The sequence below is a fragment of the Siphateles boraxobius genome, unplaced genomic scaffold (assembly GCF_051911475.1).
Source record: "Siphateles boraxobius isolate OS27281-9 unplaced genomic scaffold, OSU_SipBor_1 11, whole genome shotgun sequence".
Lineage (NCBI taxonomy): Eukaryota > Metazoa > Chordata > Actinopteri > Cypriniformes > Leuciscidae > Siphateles > Siphateles boraxobius.
The window spans coordinates 808,551-824,933 of NW_027508711.1; the positions used below are offsets into that span (position 1 = coordinate 808,551).

A 16,383-nucleotide genomic window follows, 5' to 3' on the forward strand; every position below is an offset into this window, starting at 1 on the left:
GTAAATTAAAGGCTTGTTCACACCAATAACAAGAATGATATCTATCTATTTTAGCGTCCACGCCAGCAGACAATATCGTTCTGTTTATATTTTAAGCGTTCACTTTAAATGCTCAACTTCCTTAAAGGAGGATTGGATTCTGATTGGCTGTCAAAGTTTTAGTTGTTCTTTAGATGGAAAAAAAATCCAACAATTCCAACTATATCAGTTCTCTGTGCCGTTATCGTTATAGTTGTGGTGTGGGGGCTCTGCTATTCTTTCTTTTATATTTAACATTGAAAAATTACATGTTTTTCGTCATAGTTATAGTTATCCTGTTGTTACATAAGATTTCAAATATATATATATATATAGAGTTCTATGTATAGAGAGAGTTCAAATAAATATATACCGTCTCAGCTATTCTATCCACATATATACATGTCAGTAATTGTCTCTTGTGTCTTTATTTATTTCTCCTAAAGAATGTTTAGGAAAAAACATCTGAAGCAGAGTTGATAGAAAATGAAAATGAAACTCCTGAGAATTCCATTGAGTCTCTTGAGCTGTGAAAGAGCAATAAACCTTTCCTCTGAGAAACGATTGGATGTTTGAAATTTTAACAGCAAACAAACTGACATCCTCAAAAGACAACAAGATTCGACGGGAAAGATGAGAGAAATGGATCTCTGAAGTTTTGTGACCACAGAGCAGGACTCCCGTTGAGAAGGACTGAAGCGTCTGTCTGTGTTTGGCTGGCTTCAGGGGGCAGGTGCGTGGCAGGCTCCAATCCTTTCGCTATGCTTTCTCCTCCTGTACGTCTTTGTACAATGAGAAAGCGAGGAGGGGGGAGAGGGACCTTGTGAAGACGAAGCCTCCTGCAAAGAAGCAATTAACAGCATAGCCCTGTCAAATTCTCTCTCTCTCTCTCTCTCTCTCTCTCTCTCTCTCTCTCTCTCTCTTTCTCCTCAGTCTCCTCTAACAAGGCCACAAAATGACTCACCTTTCTCTGGGCTGGTGAGATGCCCTGAGAAACAGCACAGAGCATCACACCAGAGTATTTCCACTTTTCACAACCACCGAGATTCATTCCTCCTCGTCTTCAAGACTCTTCTGTGAAAATGAATGCAGTCAGCCAAGGTCAGTAATACGGTAATCTTGTGCAAAACTCGGAATATGGAATATAAACCAAGCAGCTTTAATGTAGAGGAGAGGAAGTCGAAATCCCCTGTTGGAAGCTCGGATGCACTCCAATGCACATAACACTGTCATTGCGTGTTATGTATGCATATGTGCGATGCAAACACATGAATTATGCATTGCATAAATGACAGCAAAGACGGGACAGAACTCTAGTTCGTTCAACTGCTGAAATGGAAGCTTTAGTGTAAGTTCTGTCAGGAAGACTCAATTGTTATGTTAGTTATTACTTTCTCATCTAACCAATTGTGTTCTAATACTCGTAGTATAAAAGATCGGTACTTACACGTCTGAGTTCTGAGATGCTGATGCCAACATTCCCCTCCATCCTCCCCACCACCACCAGGATGGTCCCTTCCCATACCTCCCAGGGGTCTGGTACTGAAATGGCAGAGGACTTGAAGTCCGTAGAATTCTTGGGGAAGATCCCCTTGCTTAATGGGCCCCTTCAACCCCCTTTGATGCTATTTTGTGATGCATATCATTGTTTTGATAAAACTATAACTACTGTGTGTGTGTGTGTGTGTGTGTGTGTGTGTGTGTGTGTGTGTGTGTGTGTGTGTGTGTGTGTGTGTGTGTGTGTGTGTGTGCAGATCACACTACTGTATCTATCAGACGTATCTGTCTGTCTTCCTGTCTGTCTCAAACACATCTATTAAGAACGCTCAATATAATGGTTAACAGTCAAATTACATCGTTTTTCTCATTTATTAGTATCGGACAGTATTTAATATTAAATTTTGCATTCTAATTTTCTGTATTTTTTATTTATTTTTTAAGCCCTTAATTCACTTTCACTGAAAATGTAAATGCATGCAGCATTAAAGTGTGAATGCATATACTGTATATACATGTTTAGGTGTGGGGTTGTGTTTGTTCTTATTTAACCTTCATTGGGAGGACCAAATGTCCCTTCAAAATAGTACAGTGAAAAATTAGACATTGTGGGGGCATTTGGTTAGGACCCATGAGGAATATAAATCATACGAAGTGAAGTTTTCTGCGATGGTAGGTTTAGAGGGATAGAATATACAGTTTGTACAGTATAAATCCATTTTGTCTATGAAGAGTCTACGTAAAGATATAAAACTGTGTGTGTGTGTGTGTGCGTGTGTGTGTGTGTGTGTGTGTGTGTGTGTTTGGGGGGTTCAGATACCCTATGTTATGGTGGGACAAAATGTCCCCACAAAGATGGCAATATCCGCAATCCTTGTGGAACATTTTTTGGTCCCCATGAGGAAAACATAAATTATGTTTTTTGATAGAATACACAGTTTGTATTGTATAAAACTCATTATGTCTTTGGAAAGTCCCCATAAAACATCAAAACCAAACGTGTGTGTGTGCGCGAGCGTGTGTCCACCATGCCTTCACATGAACACCTTTTGGGTTCCACTGTTTTGGAGCCAATGTATGCAGTACTTGTATGTTATTAAGAACTATAACACCTAACTGATCCACAGTATGTTTGAAAATGGATTAGAAATGATCAGACTGCACAGGGACTGCTGCACTCTCTCATGCAGTTTCATAATTCAGAGATTCATCAACTGTTTTAGTGTTGCATCAATTCACCATCCCGCATTACAAAGGTCTTGAATTGTGTTTTGTCTCATGGTATAGCACATTACCCATTACCTTGAATATGATATATGGTAATTTGACAGATTATAAGCAAATGAAAAGTTAATTTTAGAAATGTGCTAGAACAGCTTTGTTGGACTGGATGATTAAAAAAAAAACATTATGAAGAAAGTTTTGCATTATAGTACTCCTGCATATGTATAAACATCAAAAAACTATTATATCTCATTTTCTATTATCTCTCGGATCACTTATCAAAATATTTGATTACAAGTGGAAGGTGAATTAGGATCTAACTTTTAAAAATACATAAAATTATCTTCCCTTTTCACTGTTCAGATCTATTTGACATCTTTTGTAAAAAAAAAAAACGGTTTCCGGAATATATCAGTCCAGGTTCGTGTGCCTGAAAACACGAATATTCTGGCCGCCATTTTTCGTTAAGCTTTAGACAGTGAAGATAAGTGAAGTGTGAGGATTTTGTGTATACTATGCATGTGTGTCTGTGTTTGTATGCCGTCGCCACTACTCTCTGCCAAAGGGAGGAGGGACTGTGTGTAATTTGGCTGTGGGAAGAGCGGCAGAAAACAATTATGGGCACGAGGTGGCCACGGAGATGAGGCAATCGGTGCGCGCTATAATGGAGAGGACGGTTGACACATGGGCTTTATCCTGCTCTGGTATTGTTTGAATGTGGGCAAAATTACTCCACTATATTGTCAGGACCTAAAATGAATTGCCAATTATATCCGATGGCATCCCATTGGTGAGTAGGTAACATTTAAAGTGATGGATAGAGACAGTGAGGATCTTTAGTGGATGCCTTTTTTATTCAGAAATGGCTAAAATGTCCTCACATTGTGATTCTGGTGAGCAAGTTAATTTGGGAATGTGAAATAAACAGTGAACAAACGACAGCTTTAAACAGACATTCATTGAATCATATGGTTGTTGTCATAGGTAAATCGATTTTGACGTTCCAATTTTATTATTTTTTTCAACATAAGTTGGAATCTGGCTTCCCTGCTGTTTGTGTCTTCAAGATGGTGTAGCAGAAGAAGAGGGCTTTTGTTTTTCTTCTTTGAGAAATCACTGTTCTCAAATAGCAGTTGTTTGCCTTTGTTTTTGACATCTTTGTAGTGCAATTTGTGTTTTATTTAAACTTATGAGTTTGTGCTTATCCAATGATCTAAATTTCCATATTTCTGCCCATCAGTTTCATCAGTTTTTTTTTTCTTTTTCTGTAAGAAAGACAGGAAGTGCAGAAGCCGAAAGAGAAACTATTCCTCCTACCTCTGTTCACCCAGGGTGTATCTGTGTGAATGAAACTCAGCTAATAAGCAGGATCAACCATGTTTCATTCCAACTTATTTAAGTACATCTCCAAATGCCAAGATACTTTTTCACATGTTCCATTTTTTTGCCATTCCTCACTTTTTACCTGTTTTCATTCTCAGACTGTTCATATTCTTTGAGTTAGCACGGTGGATTTATGTCTGGTGCATCCTGTCTGAACATGGGAATCAACCCTGCTACATCCCTTTTTTACATTCATTTCACTTTAATTTAGACTGCTGACACACATGAGATTCTCCTAAAATCCTAATATTATAAGGTCAAATCTTACGAAACATGCAGAGTATGGGTCATATATTGACCTAAAAAAATCTCCCATTTATAAGTTTGGTGTGAGAGACATTTTTTTAATGAAAGTATTATTTAAGTTAATATTAAAATCATGAAAAACAAATAATTTGAGCAGCACAACTCTTTTCATCATTGATAATAATAAGAAATGTTCCCTGAGCTCCAAATCAGCATATTAAAATAATTTCTGAAGGCTGGAGTAATGGCTTCTGAAAATTCAGATTTGCCATCACATGAATATAAACAATATATTTTAAAATATATAATAATAGAAAATGGTTATTTTACATTGTAATATTATTTCACAGTATTATTTTTAATGGATTTTGATCAAATAAATGCAGACTCGGTAAGCACAATATATTTTTTTAAATACATTTGAGTATGTTTATCATTATTTGCATATATTTTTATTTGTTTGCATTGCATATGATATTTTCATGAATCTCATTCAGACATGAAACACAATTCACACAATACATGGCTGCGATTTGACTTATTTTTCTGTAAAACTAAATATTCAGCGGTAAATAATATAGTGCAACACTTGATTATATCCATCGGGACTTGTAAAAACTATTTTATTTATAGCATTTTTTTGTAGACCAAGGTTGTGGGTTCAATTCCCAGGGAACTACTATAAAAACATTTATATTGAATGCACTGTAAGCTGTTTTAGATAAAAAAAAATGTCTGCCAAATAAGTCCGGGAACATAATGAAGTTTTATTGTTCTTTTACATATCACACTCTACGTCAGCTTCTACTTGTTTGAATAACCATGCTCATTTTTGATTTTCCATCTGCAGTTCTCACTGTGTGTGTGACCCACGTGCTGCAGGTGCCTTGAACAGCCCAAAGTCCCCATCCTGACATGTGTGACTGACTGACAGAGAGGACAGACGCAGGGAGAATGATGCATTGTATGTCTAACCGCCCCACAACCTTCTGGAATGCCCTGCAAGAGCTGGGAGTCATTAACTTTTAAAGCAGGTAGACTGAGCGAGAGCGACGGAAAGAGAGGGGTCAGACAGACACAGGGGCCAGTGTCCATACTGCTGCTCTGTGGCATACCAATCCCTCCCAAAACCCTTTCAAACTGGTCTGACGGACAACAGCGAGAGGGCAGGGCGCAACCTGGCAATAGCGGGGTGTCGCTGCTGTCATCCGCCATGGCACAGGTGGCACAGGTGGCATTGAGGACACGGGCTGGTATGGCCGCATCAGAGGAACAAGAGGGGTGATTGACAGGTCTCATCAGAGACAGCCTAATGACACCCCCAACCACCAATTAAGGCTCATCAAGGTCCCCAATTGAATGTCGCTGATAAATAATGTATGCCCTCAGTAATTCCACATAATCTTGATACTGGAGAGTCAAAGGTGTATGCATTATTAATGGGGCCAAATTGGACTTTAATAACTGCCTCAGTGAATCCTACACGGTGGAGGAATTCACTTATGTTAATATGGCTTTATTATTAATGGGATGACGGTTTTCTAAAATGTTAACTGACTGAAGCACTCCAGAGGCAATTCCCAAGATTGACGAGTCCACCATCCGGGAGAACTGGAGCGTTCTTATTTATTTACCGCCCTACCTGTGGTGCGTCTGCCCAGACCATTAGATCAATAATTTGTTCATCAAATCATTAGCTTGTATCAGAGTGGCACAATTATGCGGGCAGCACGTTCGGATGACAGGGCGTCGTTAATCGCATATTAGCTTGAGACGGACTGGCTTACTCTTAACAAACACCGATGTGATGATAAAGGTAGCCCTATATAGTTTGTTTTGAGTGTTGCTGTTGCCATAATTAGCTGACAGTGAGTCGGCTGATGGGATCTTGGAGAATATCACTAAACGATGTCACTAAATGATGAGCTTTTAATCTGAAAAGATCTCCTGGGGATTAAAGCACCTGCACATCATGGTGTTTTGAGTGAAAAGTCTAATATTTGCTGTAAACCTGCTTAGTCGTTAGACTGAGGAGCAATTTTCTTAACCATTCCCACTCTGGAGGGCCTGGTACAGGAGCACTTTGTAAACACAACTTACAGGGGAAGTTTCTGTGGGTCTAAAACTGGTTCTTAGCTTCTGTAAGCTTGTTGAAACTTCAGATATCATGTCTGTGCATGCATCCCAGGCAGGAAGGAAAGTGATTGAATTGTTTGTGTGTTCCCCGTGCATTTGCATACGTCCACGGCGCATCAGAAGCACGGTTCTGCTTCGCTTCTCTGAGCTAATCTAGCTGGCAGAGGCTCTGAGATGTTGCTGGCACGTACACGGATCACAGCCCAGTTGCACAACATCACAAAGAAGCCAAATGAAAATATGTGTTTTCCATTTGTGTCTGGAAACCTCTGTGATGATTAAGAGATGCTTGTTTTTGAACTTATTCGGATTTTGGAGGTACAAAGTTCTAAATCAATTACGCAGCATAAACATTGAGCTTCAGTATGAGCACAAATGGATACATACAAACAACAAGTTTCAAGGGTACAGGTATAACTTTTTTGTTTTTCTGTGTGTAAAAAAAAATTATTTTATTGTCTCTTTTGTGACATGGCGCTTTAATGGTTTATTCAGTCATTTTTCCTCCAAAAGTGGCTTATGGACTTTGTTCCCTTTTATTTGTTTCTTCTGATTTTCTTTCTCCTTATCTTGCAAAACTGCAGTTCTCTAAAGACCAAAGTGTTGTGACTTCCTGAAAAGCATCAAGTGTGTGTTTCAGTGGACTATGCTTCGTGCCCAACCAATTAAGAAGCGATAAAATCTCCTGGATATCAGATACCGGTGTCCCCTACAGATGCAGCATGCAGGTACCACATTATTTCGATATTTTAAGAGATCATTAACACCAAGAACTGAATCCATCACCTCGCTGTCACAGTTCAATTCAAATAAATCCATCATTTTGTGATGTTTCCTCTTCAGTGTGTTGCAGAGATGCTGCAGTGTGTTCAGCAGATTTCCAGGAGCCTGGAGTGTTTCGAGATCTCCATGTATCAGGTCGGTCTACAGTCTAATCTAAGTAACTGTGGTTGCCTGGGAAACGCTATTGTTTGTGGGCCTAATTAATGAGAAATATTAGATGGCAGACATTAGCGCAGCTGGAGTTGCTCTCTTTCTACCTTGTTAACCTCTTCTTGCACTCACTCTCACTCCATCCCCCAATTCCTCTCTCTTCATTACATGTTCATCTGGCCGTGCGACTTGGCTTCATGTGTGCGGCTGATACAGCAGATCGAACAGGACAGGTGTTTTCCGTTTCATCATGGCCTGTGTCTGAGGTTCAGGCAGTTGGAGGAACGGAAAAGCGTCAGGATGGGGCAGATAGACGCAGGGCTGGCAGTTCATCGTCTGCATTTGGCAGAAGCCTAACAGACTTCCTGACATCCCATCGATATATTGACAGCCGCTGTCACTTGGGCGGCTTTAGTGATGTGCAGAGCTCTGGCACATGAGGCTGATGGCTTGGCTTCGATTGGTTGTGTGTTTTTCCACGCTGTCTTAATACCAACAGCATTCTGGGCAGGTCATTTCGATGGCAGCACGGACACTCGCTTTGCCAACATTTGTGCGAGTGCTCGCTTTTAGATTAAAATGGCCTTTTTCATCTTAGAATATCCTCCAGCGCTTAATGTTTTTACTGGCCTAGTCTATCTCTTTTGTCTGTTTGTTCCCTGCGGTAAATTTAGCTATAGATTTCACAGTAAACCTTGCTCAAGCAAGTCTGAATTACTTTTACTCCACGTTTAGATAGGTCTCAACCTCCAGTTCCTTTGTTCTCCATCCTTTTCCAACCAATAAGTATTGCTCCACATAAATTACTTCTTAACCACCCCAGCTTTCTGTTTTTGGCCAACAGTGAAAGTTTGAACTGAAATGGTACTTGATCTTTTGCTTCTCACTTTTCATATAATAATGCTGCTTTATAATTTGTTAAAAAGATGTCATCTTCCACAAATAGTTCCTTTTGAAACAAATTTATGTCTTGTCTTGGTTCTCTGCATTAGGTTTTGGAGCAGAGCTTCTCCCACACAAAGTATATTTGTTTCTTTGCCATCTTTTTAGTCACCCTACTCTTTGTTCTGATAGGAAGCAAGAGAAGATGGCTTTTATAACCAGCGATGTCAAGGTCTGAGGAAGCTTAGGTGTCTGAGTGTAGAGTCAACGACTGAGAGCAGATCCTAAATTTCCGTTGACATTTACAGAAGGGCTGCTTCCAATTAACCTTCAAGTGTCTCCTCACCTCCTCGTGCTGATTACATTTTTCCCTAACAAACAGGCTAATTTGTTATTAGCAGGCTGTTGGAGAACGTGGGTTCATTTTTCATCAATAGGAAATTGCGATGGGGGAGTGATTGCTTGGATTTCTTTCTGTCAGTTGGCATGCATTGTTCGATTTTTCCTCTATTCATCTACTTCCGTTACCAGTAGCACCACTGGGATCAGTTTAAATGGTACTGCTGCTGCTGTACACACCACAATATACTCTCACTTAGACACACTTCCTCTTTCCTCAATTCTCCCAGCACTGATATTTAGCTCTGGATAGAGACAATTGTTTCCCACCTGCAGTTCCACTCTTCTGAATTCACTCTCGCTGAAACATACAAACAGAAACATGCAGATGTTTAGCATGGCGAATGGGGAGATTGCTCCTGTGGGCAGGAAGGCACAGCATGGGGTGCACGTTCATTCACACAGTTCTGGCAGGTGAGAGAAAGTAAAACTGAGAGGGAAAGTAAAAAAAGCAGGGGGAGTGAAGTGTATACCCAGCCTGCCTTGTACTGCCCTGATAACGCTCCCCTCCTTTCCTCGCCGCAGGCCTGTGGAGGAGGGAGCAGAGGCCCTTGCCTGCAGACAACCCACCCAGGAATCTTATCTTTCCTGCAGCCTGTGCTGCTGCCTGAAACCCCATCAGACCCTGGAACTTGGTCACTCACCTCACAAATATACAGGTTTGCAGATGGTCACATGTGCTGCTGGTGCATACCAAATTGCTTGGTTAAAGAGACAAAAACAAAACTCTACCTCAATCAGCAAACCGACAGTGTACAGGATTGATTCCAGTTTTGTGCGCAATTCAGAATTGAATTGAGAATACACTTTCAATTCCTTAGCAGTTTCAGGGTGCAAAATTGCAACTGGAATTACAATTAAAATTATACAAAATTATATTTTTAGCCACAACAAGACAAACTTTGAGGTTTGCCTCAACAAAGCTTTGTATGTTACAGTACAGCAAACTGCTATAGTAAATTGCAACCAGCCATTTAAATGTTAAGCAGCAAGCTCATTGGCTGCAGATGCAACACCCATCGGCCTGCACCATTTTTATGGCAGTTTTATGGCAGAACTGTGTATTTGTCATTGAACCATTAATTCAAGGGATTTGTTCAAAAACACTGATTCATCCAGTAATGACACAATCCAGTAACCAATTGTTTTAAAAAAACATTCAAATTATTCAAATTAATTAAATATATATATAATTTATTTAATAGACTGATTACCATTTTCTCAGAACCTCTAGTAAATTACATGCTATTTTGTTTAGTTGTCTATTCAGAATTGTTATCATTTTAAACAAAAAAAATTGTGATCCTCAATTTATTTTGAATTGTGCAGCTCTGAGATAGATAGATAGATAGATAGATAGATAGATAGATAGATAGATAGATGTCATGTTCATGTTGAAATCTTTGCATGTGCATGACAGCTGTGAGTTTCTCAGTGACACTTTTTCTCTCAACGGTTCGGTGGGGCATCTGTCATTCTGTGAGCCAGGTGACTCCTGCCTGCTTCCCAACTCTCCCGAAATGCGTATTGACATCTCGCTTTCCTTCTAAACTGTGTCTTGACAAGGCAGGGGAATCCGAGCCAAAAGACACAGACTGCAGCTGTGTGAGTTTAGGAAACTGGGTTTTTGGGAGCCTAACTGTACAAAGCCTTCCTTTTAATCATTCCTGTCTTGTTCTGATGATGATTCTGACAGATTACACGAAAACATCAGAACAGAAACAGCAGATTGTCAATGGCTAATTGCTTGTCGTGTTTGTTTCGGTCTGGCCTGTTGCTGAAATAGCTTATTCTGCTTAACTGCTAAAGAGCTCCTGTAGCTTAACTTGTGGAGTTTGGTGATAGCAATGCCAAGGTAGTGCTGTATATTAACTGGGAACATGCATACTGATAAAATTTTCTATAAAAAAACATAAACCTAGATGTTAGGATGGCAGAGATTCACACATTATAAGGCACTGTGAACCACATGGACTTTATCACTGTTTAGACTAGTGTTAGCATCTGTCTAGCGTGATCCAATCATGTTTGGTCATCAAAACTAATTGCTGTTTACACATATAAACGTGCATTTCAAATGCATCTCTAGTGACCACTTGTGATTGGATTTAATCAAGGGGAGGGTGTGTGATTTCATGATAAATCCATAGACTGTAAAAAAAATATGGACGCAGTGTCCGTGACGTCACCCGTAGGTTTCTGAAGAGCATTTTTGAAGCCCAAAGTGGGCGGAGCCGGCCATCTCCATCTTGGCAGCGCGTCACCGCGCAGAAAACGAAAATGGGCAAAAAGGCAGGATTAGCTGAGGTGACGTGACAACAGCAGAGAAACGGCTTGTAGTGACAGCAGCTGCAATCCACCTGTCACTCAAGTGGCCACACCCTTAATTATGCAGAACTTCAAGGCTAAATATAATTTAACCGGATGAGTTATAAAAAAAAATCACCCCCCCTCACAGTTGTCATGAAAGGTAAAATTACCTATATAGACCAAAACCACTTTTTGTACCAGGCTGTAAACACATTTCTTTCTGCTGTAAAGTTGGGCATTTCAACATGGCTGGTATGACTCTCTTTTGCATCCAGTCTCTAGCGGCCAGTCGACGAATAGCAGTTTAAGTCCGTTTACTTCCGTGTTGGATTCAAGAGAGGCAGAAAGGTTGCCGCTTGGATAAATCACTTGATATGTCAGTGTTTTAACAGCATTTTTATGTCAAGCATTGTGAAAATGTTCTTGTGCATTTATATGCGACATGCTCCTTCATTTTGAGTCACTCTGACCCAGAAACATATTTGTGTTCTATGTACTGAAGTAAAAAGGAAAGTTTTTTCTTTCCAATGATAATTGTTGTATTTCTATGTACACCAAGACTTTTCTTTCTAGGTGAAAATGACATAAATGAATGGATCAGTTCACATGTGTTTTTATTGTTATCAATATTTAAAATGGTTGTGTGTTTCTTTATTTTTTTATGGAAACTATGAAACATGTTTCAGGATTCTTTGATGAACGGAACGCATTTATATGAAACAGAATCCTTTTTAAAGGTGCTCTAAGCGATGTCGGGTGACATCTCTTCTTGTTGACGTTTAAAGTATTGTCAAACAAAACGAAGGCTAGCTAGACCCTCCCTCCTCCTCATCTGCGCACTAACCCCCCAAACCCCACCCCCAAACCCTTCTTATCAGTTATTGGCTGGAACAGTTTGTTATGTTTCGTGGTGCGGGTAAGCCCAGTTTGTTTTTGCTGCCGTTTGTGGAGCCTGGGGTGTCTGCTGAGACCGCGTTTTTTTTACAGTGTGTTCAGGGGACAGGCAGCTAGCGGATAGTGAGGAGATGTGTCATGGTTCTGCCATCATGTCCTTGATTTTTCCTAATCTTGTGGCAGGATCATGATAGACCCATGTTTTGTGTACAAGCACATGGCCCCATGTTACCCTCGTCTTGTCATTATTGTCTAGTCAGTTTCACCTGTCTTCGTCATTAGTGTTCCCTATTTAATCCCCTTGTGTTTGCTGTCTTGGGCCGGTTCATTGTTTGATGTTGTTTCATACTTTGTAATCACTCTTGTGAGTATCCTGTAAGAGTTTTGTCTAAGAGCTGTTTAGTCTTTTATCTGCTGTGAGTTTATTGTCTAGTTTACTGTTCAGTCTTAGTCTAGTGTTGTAAGTCTTTATTTTCCCTACCAGTGTTGTTTGCTCCCTCGTGGGTTTTGTTTTCTGTTCATAATAAACTTTGTGTCACTGCATCCCGTCTGCGCTTGGGTTCATCTGCTATCCACATAACAAGATGTTTGTTGTATGTGACAAATGTTTTGGCCTAAAAAATGCATGACATCACTTTGAGCACCTTTAACATTATAAATGTCTTTACTGTAACTTTTGATCAGTTGAATGCATCCAAGCCAAATAAAAGTATTTATTTCTTTTTAAAAAATCTTACTGATCACAAACTTTTGAACGGTAGTGTGTTTCAGATTCAATAGCCACTTTTCCACTGTCTGCCCCAACCATTCTCATTGCTTAACCGTTCCATTCCTTGCCGATCCAGCCCAGCCGGTACGGGTATGATTTCAGTTTCCACTGTGGGGCTGATAACGGAGCTCATTTGAATGTAATACAAATGCGTCAGTCATTGCCTTGGTAACGCAAGAATTTACAGATATGAGATGTAAATAGGATGATTAGATATTTATTTTAATTCTATTATAAATTTGTGTCTATGTCGCTCAAATTGCGTGCTTAGCCAGCTACAGAGAAACTGGCAGGCAGGCAACAGACAAATTACAAAATTCTGAGTGGCGACGTCACTACACGTATTCTATCAGCGTGGATCCACACATTTAGCCAACCATGCTGAGAATTCCAGGCCGAGAACAGTTTGTAATCGTGCTGTGCCGTACCAGACTCAACTGGAAATATTTATTTCCATGATGGCTTTTTTGTTTCAGTTGAGCTATAAGTACGTTTACGAACACATTATTAGGCTGCATTTGACTACACCCTAATTGACCACATTACTGGTTAAACTTGACTGGTTACTCATACAAGTGTTTTTTAGGGGTAAAATGAGCTAGAAATACATCAAAATTTTGTACACTTTTGTAAAATGAGGTAGACTGTGTCAGAATAAAATTATATTGATTGCAATGAATCACACTGGATGTGTTGTGTTGCACTGAGGTTTTGGTATTGTATCTCTCTGGAGATGATGCCATGTGAGTCTTGTTTCTTTTGTGTTTATGTGGCGGTCTACACCCCCCTCCCCCCTCCGCTGAGCATTGGACAAATTACTGACGCATTAGAGTGAAGATGTGTGTATGTGCAATTTAAGGAGCTCTGGGAGCCCAGGGGCTTGTCCCGAAACTTCATCTCTAATTAATATTGCCCCTTGACAACAACTTACAAAACACGTTCAGGCTACGACCATTCTTGCAGTGGTTGTTATGAGTGAAAAATATCAAGTTCAACAGTAGTCAGCGTGCTTTCAGGGCACCCTGTGAGTTGAGACATCAAGGCGACACTAAAAGGGGTCAATGTTCTGGGATACTGGACACTTGACCTGCTTTTATATGGTAATTAGGTACATTCACGTACAACTCCCATATGGCAAAGGAGGAGATCTGATAGAATAAGAGCATCTGAGTCACCACCGCAGGCACTTTCAGACACGTGCGTGTGTGTGTGTGTGTGTGTGTGTGTGTGTGTGTGTGTGTGTGTGTGTGTGTGTGTGTGTGTGTGTGTGTGTGTGTGTGTGTGTGTGTGTGTGCGAGCGAGCCTCTGTCCTCATGAGACTGTGCTTGTCAGGGGGCTGTAGTTGACGATCCATGCTATTTTGGGGTGTGTGTGTATATATAAACAGTGTGTGTGTATGTGTATATATATATAAATATATATAAATGGTTAAACTTTATTTCGATAGTCACTTTAGACATTCTACTAACTGTAAGTAACTTGTCAACTACATGTCAACTAACTGTCATTAGAGTATTAGTAGACTGTAGTAGACTGTCAGTATACTGTTAGGTTATGGTTAGGTGTTAGGGTTTGGGTTAGGAGAATAAGTTGACTTGTAGTTGCTAAGTTACTTATAGTCAGTAGAATATCTGTTGGGGGACCAACAAAATAAAGTGTTAGCAGATATTAAGCAGACACTCTACTAATACTCTAATGACAGTTAGTTGACATGTAGCTGCAAAGTTACTTATAGTTAGTTGAATGTCTAAAGTGGACTATCGAAATAAAGTGTTACCATATATATATATATATATATATATATATATATATATATATATATATATATATATATGTGTGTGTGTGAGTGTGATAGATATATGGAGGTCATTAGGAGGAGGAAGCACAACTGGAGATGGACCTCAACAGCTGTGTCCACATTACATACATCTGTTTCATAGGGAAAACTCAGTGTGATCTAAACGGGGTGTGTGTATGCGTGGATGTGTGTGTTTGTGTGTGAGAGCTCTTATGTAAGGGGGAAGTGCAACTTTTCTCACTTTCCATCAAGTTACCAAGGAAATAATCCACTGATGTATCACATGGCAAAGAATTTCTTAATGAGTTGCATTTTACTGGATTTCTGCTAATTAAGATGTTTGAGAAGCCAATTACTGTAAATATCATCTTCCTCTACCTTCCTAATTACAGATTGAGGAGGTGGAAGGATATGAAAAAGAATAACAGTCCTTTATAAAAGATTTGTCCTTTCATCTTAAGGGTTTGTTTGCAGACCTTATTTGCATACTCCAGCAGTTGCCAAATGAAAAACAGAAATCTAAATATGGACTTTAAATGATATTTTAAACTTAATTATTACTAGAGCTGCAATTAGGCCTCACAAAAGATGAAAATTATTAAAATTACTGTTGGTAAAGGTTTTTTCTGCATGTATCTGCTTAAATTTGAATCTACTCTGTGCAAATTAATTTTAGATCGTGCCCATGGAAATGCGTATGAAAGCTTAAAAGTTATAGTTCACCCCAAAATAAAAATGTTATTCACTCACCTTCATGTCACGCCAGTCCCATATGACTTTCATTGATGTCTAAGGTGTTGTGACATGTTTTGAATATTTTAAAATATTTTGTGTGTTTTTGTAGGAAGGAAATAGTCATACAGCTTTGGAGCAACATGAAGGTTAGTAAATATTTTCATTTCAGGTAAAACAACCCTCTAATTTGTTACCAGTATTTGTCTGTCAATGTACATAATACAGTACTGTACTATAAGAAGAAAGACAACACAATCTTTAACAAAAAATCCTTAACATGAATCCTTAACAAAGAGTGCCATAACCTTATTACCCATAATTCAACGGACTACTAGATTACACCAGTTTAGCCTATATCTGCTGCCTAATTTGGAGGAAAGATACTAATGAGGGTGTTTTCAAGAAAACAGTGAGCAATCTCTACATCCTGTGAAAGTCATGAAATGATTAATTTGCCTCCCTCCCTTTCTCTCTTCCGTCTCTCTTCATCTCTCTTGTTCTCTAATTCTGTATTCTGCCGGCGTATTGCACTTATTGTATGATAATACTGAAGGTAGATTGTTGTGTTATCTTGTCTACAGTCCATATATAAATGTTAATGTCATCTGTGCATGACTCAGACACACACACACATTCATGCAGAGCACATTTCGCATTTGTTGCAAAAGATGATGCAAGAGCAGTGTTAAATTCAGTCACCGAACATTTCCATGTGTATTGTGAGCACTTTATAATCAGCTCCACTGTAGTTCAGCAACTTATGTTCACCAATAATTTAAAGTACTATGATTATTTACTCATCCTCATTTTATTTTAAAGATATATGACTTTGATTCTGCCGAACCCAATAGGAGATGTTTCACTGTCCGAATTGCTTTATATATATATATATATATATATATATATATATTCAAATTTATTTGAGAAAGCCTCAATAATAATAATTTAAAAATATATTTAAATGAATTATATTTAAATTAAATAAATATATATATGGATATTTAAATTAATTATATAACATTTAAATTTATTATAGTTATATTTGCGAATTTTAACTTAAAAAAAACAACAACATAAAAACATATTTCTCAACATCCAGTATCCGCTTAGCATACATTGTAAAAAGTCAGCAGATCCTCTAACAGAAGTGACGTTAGCT

The 16,383-nt window shown here is 39.0% G+C and overlaps 1 protein-coding gene across 18 annotated transcripts in view; it reads left to right on the top strand.

Moving 5' to 3' along the window:
- Positions 1 to 466: 466 nt before the first annotated feature.
- Positions 467 to 16,383, top strand: part of celf4 (CUGBP, Elav-like family member 4) — a 117,705-nt gene continuing 101,788 nt past the window's right edge. For 15 of the 18 annotated variants that reach the window (XM_077248680.1, XM_077248690.1, XM_077248692.1 and 12 more), the window contains exons 1-5: positions 467 to 751; positions 952 to 1,119; positions 5,219 to 7,232; positions 7,348 to 7,422; positions 15,334 to 15,370. The gene's annotated coding sequence lies outside the window, so the exon portion shown is untranslated. Of the gene's footprint in view, positions 752 to 951; positions 1,120 to 3,158; positions 3,235 to 3,728; positions 4,139 to 5,218; positions 7,233 to 7,347; positions 7,423 to 15,333; positions 15,371 to 16,383 lie in introns of those variants that run through there. The other 3 variants (XM_077248668.1, XM_077248671.1, XM_077248670.1) reach the window with 3 other exon arrangements.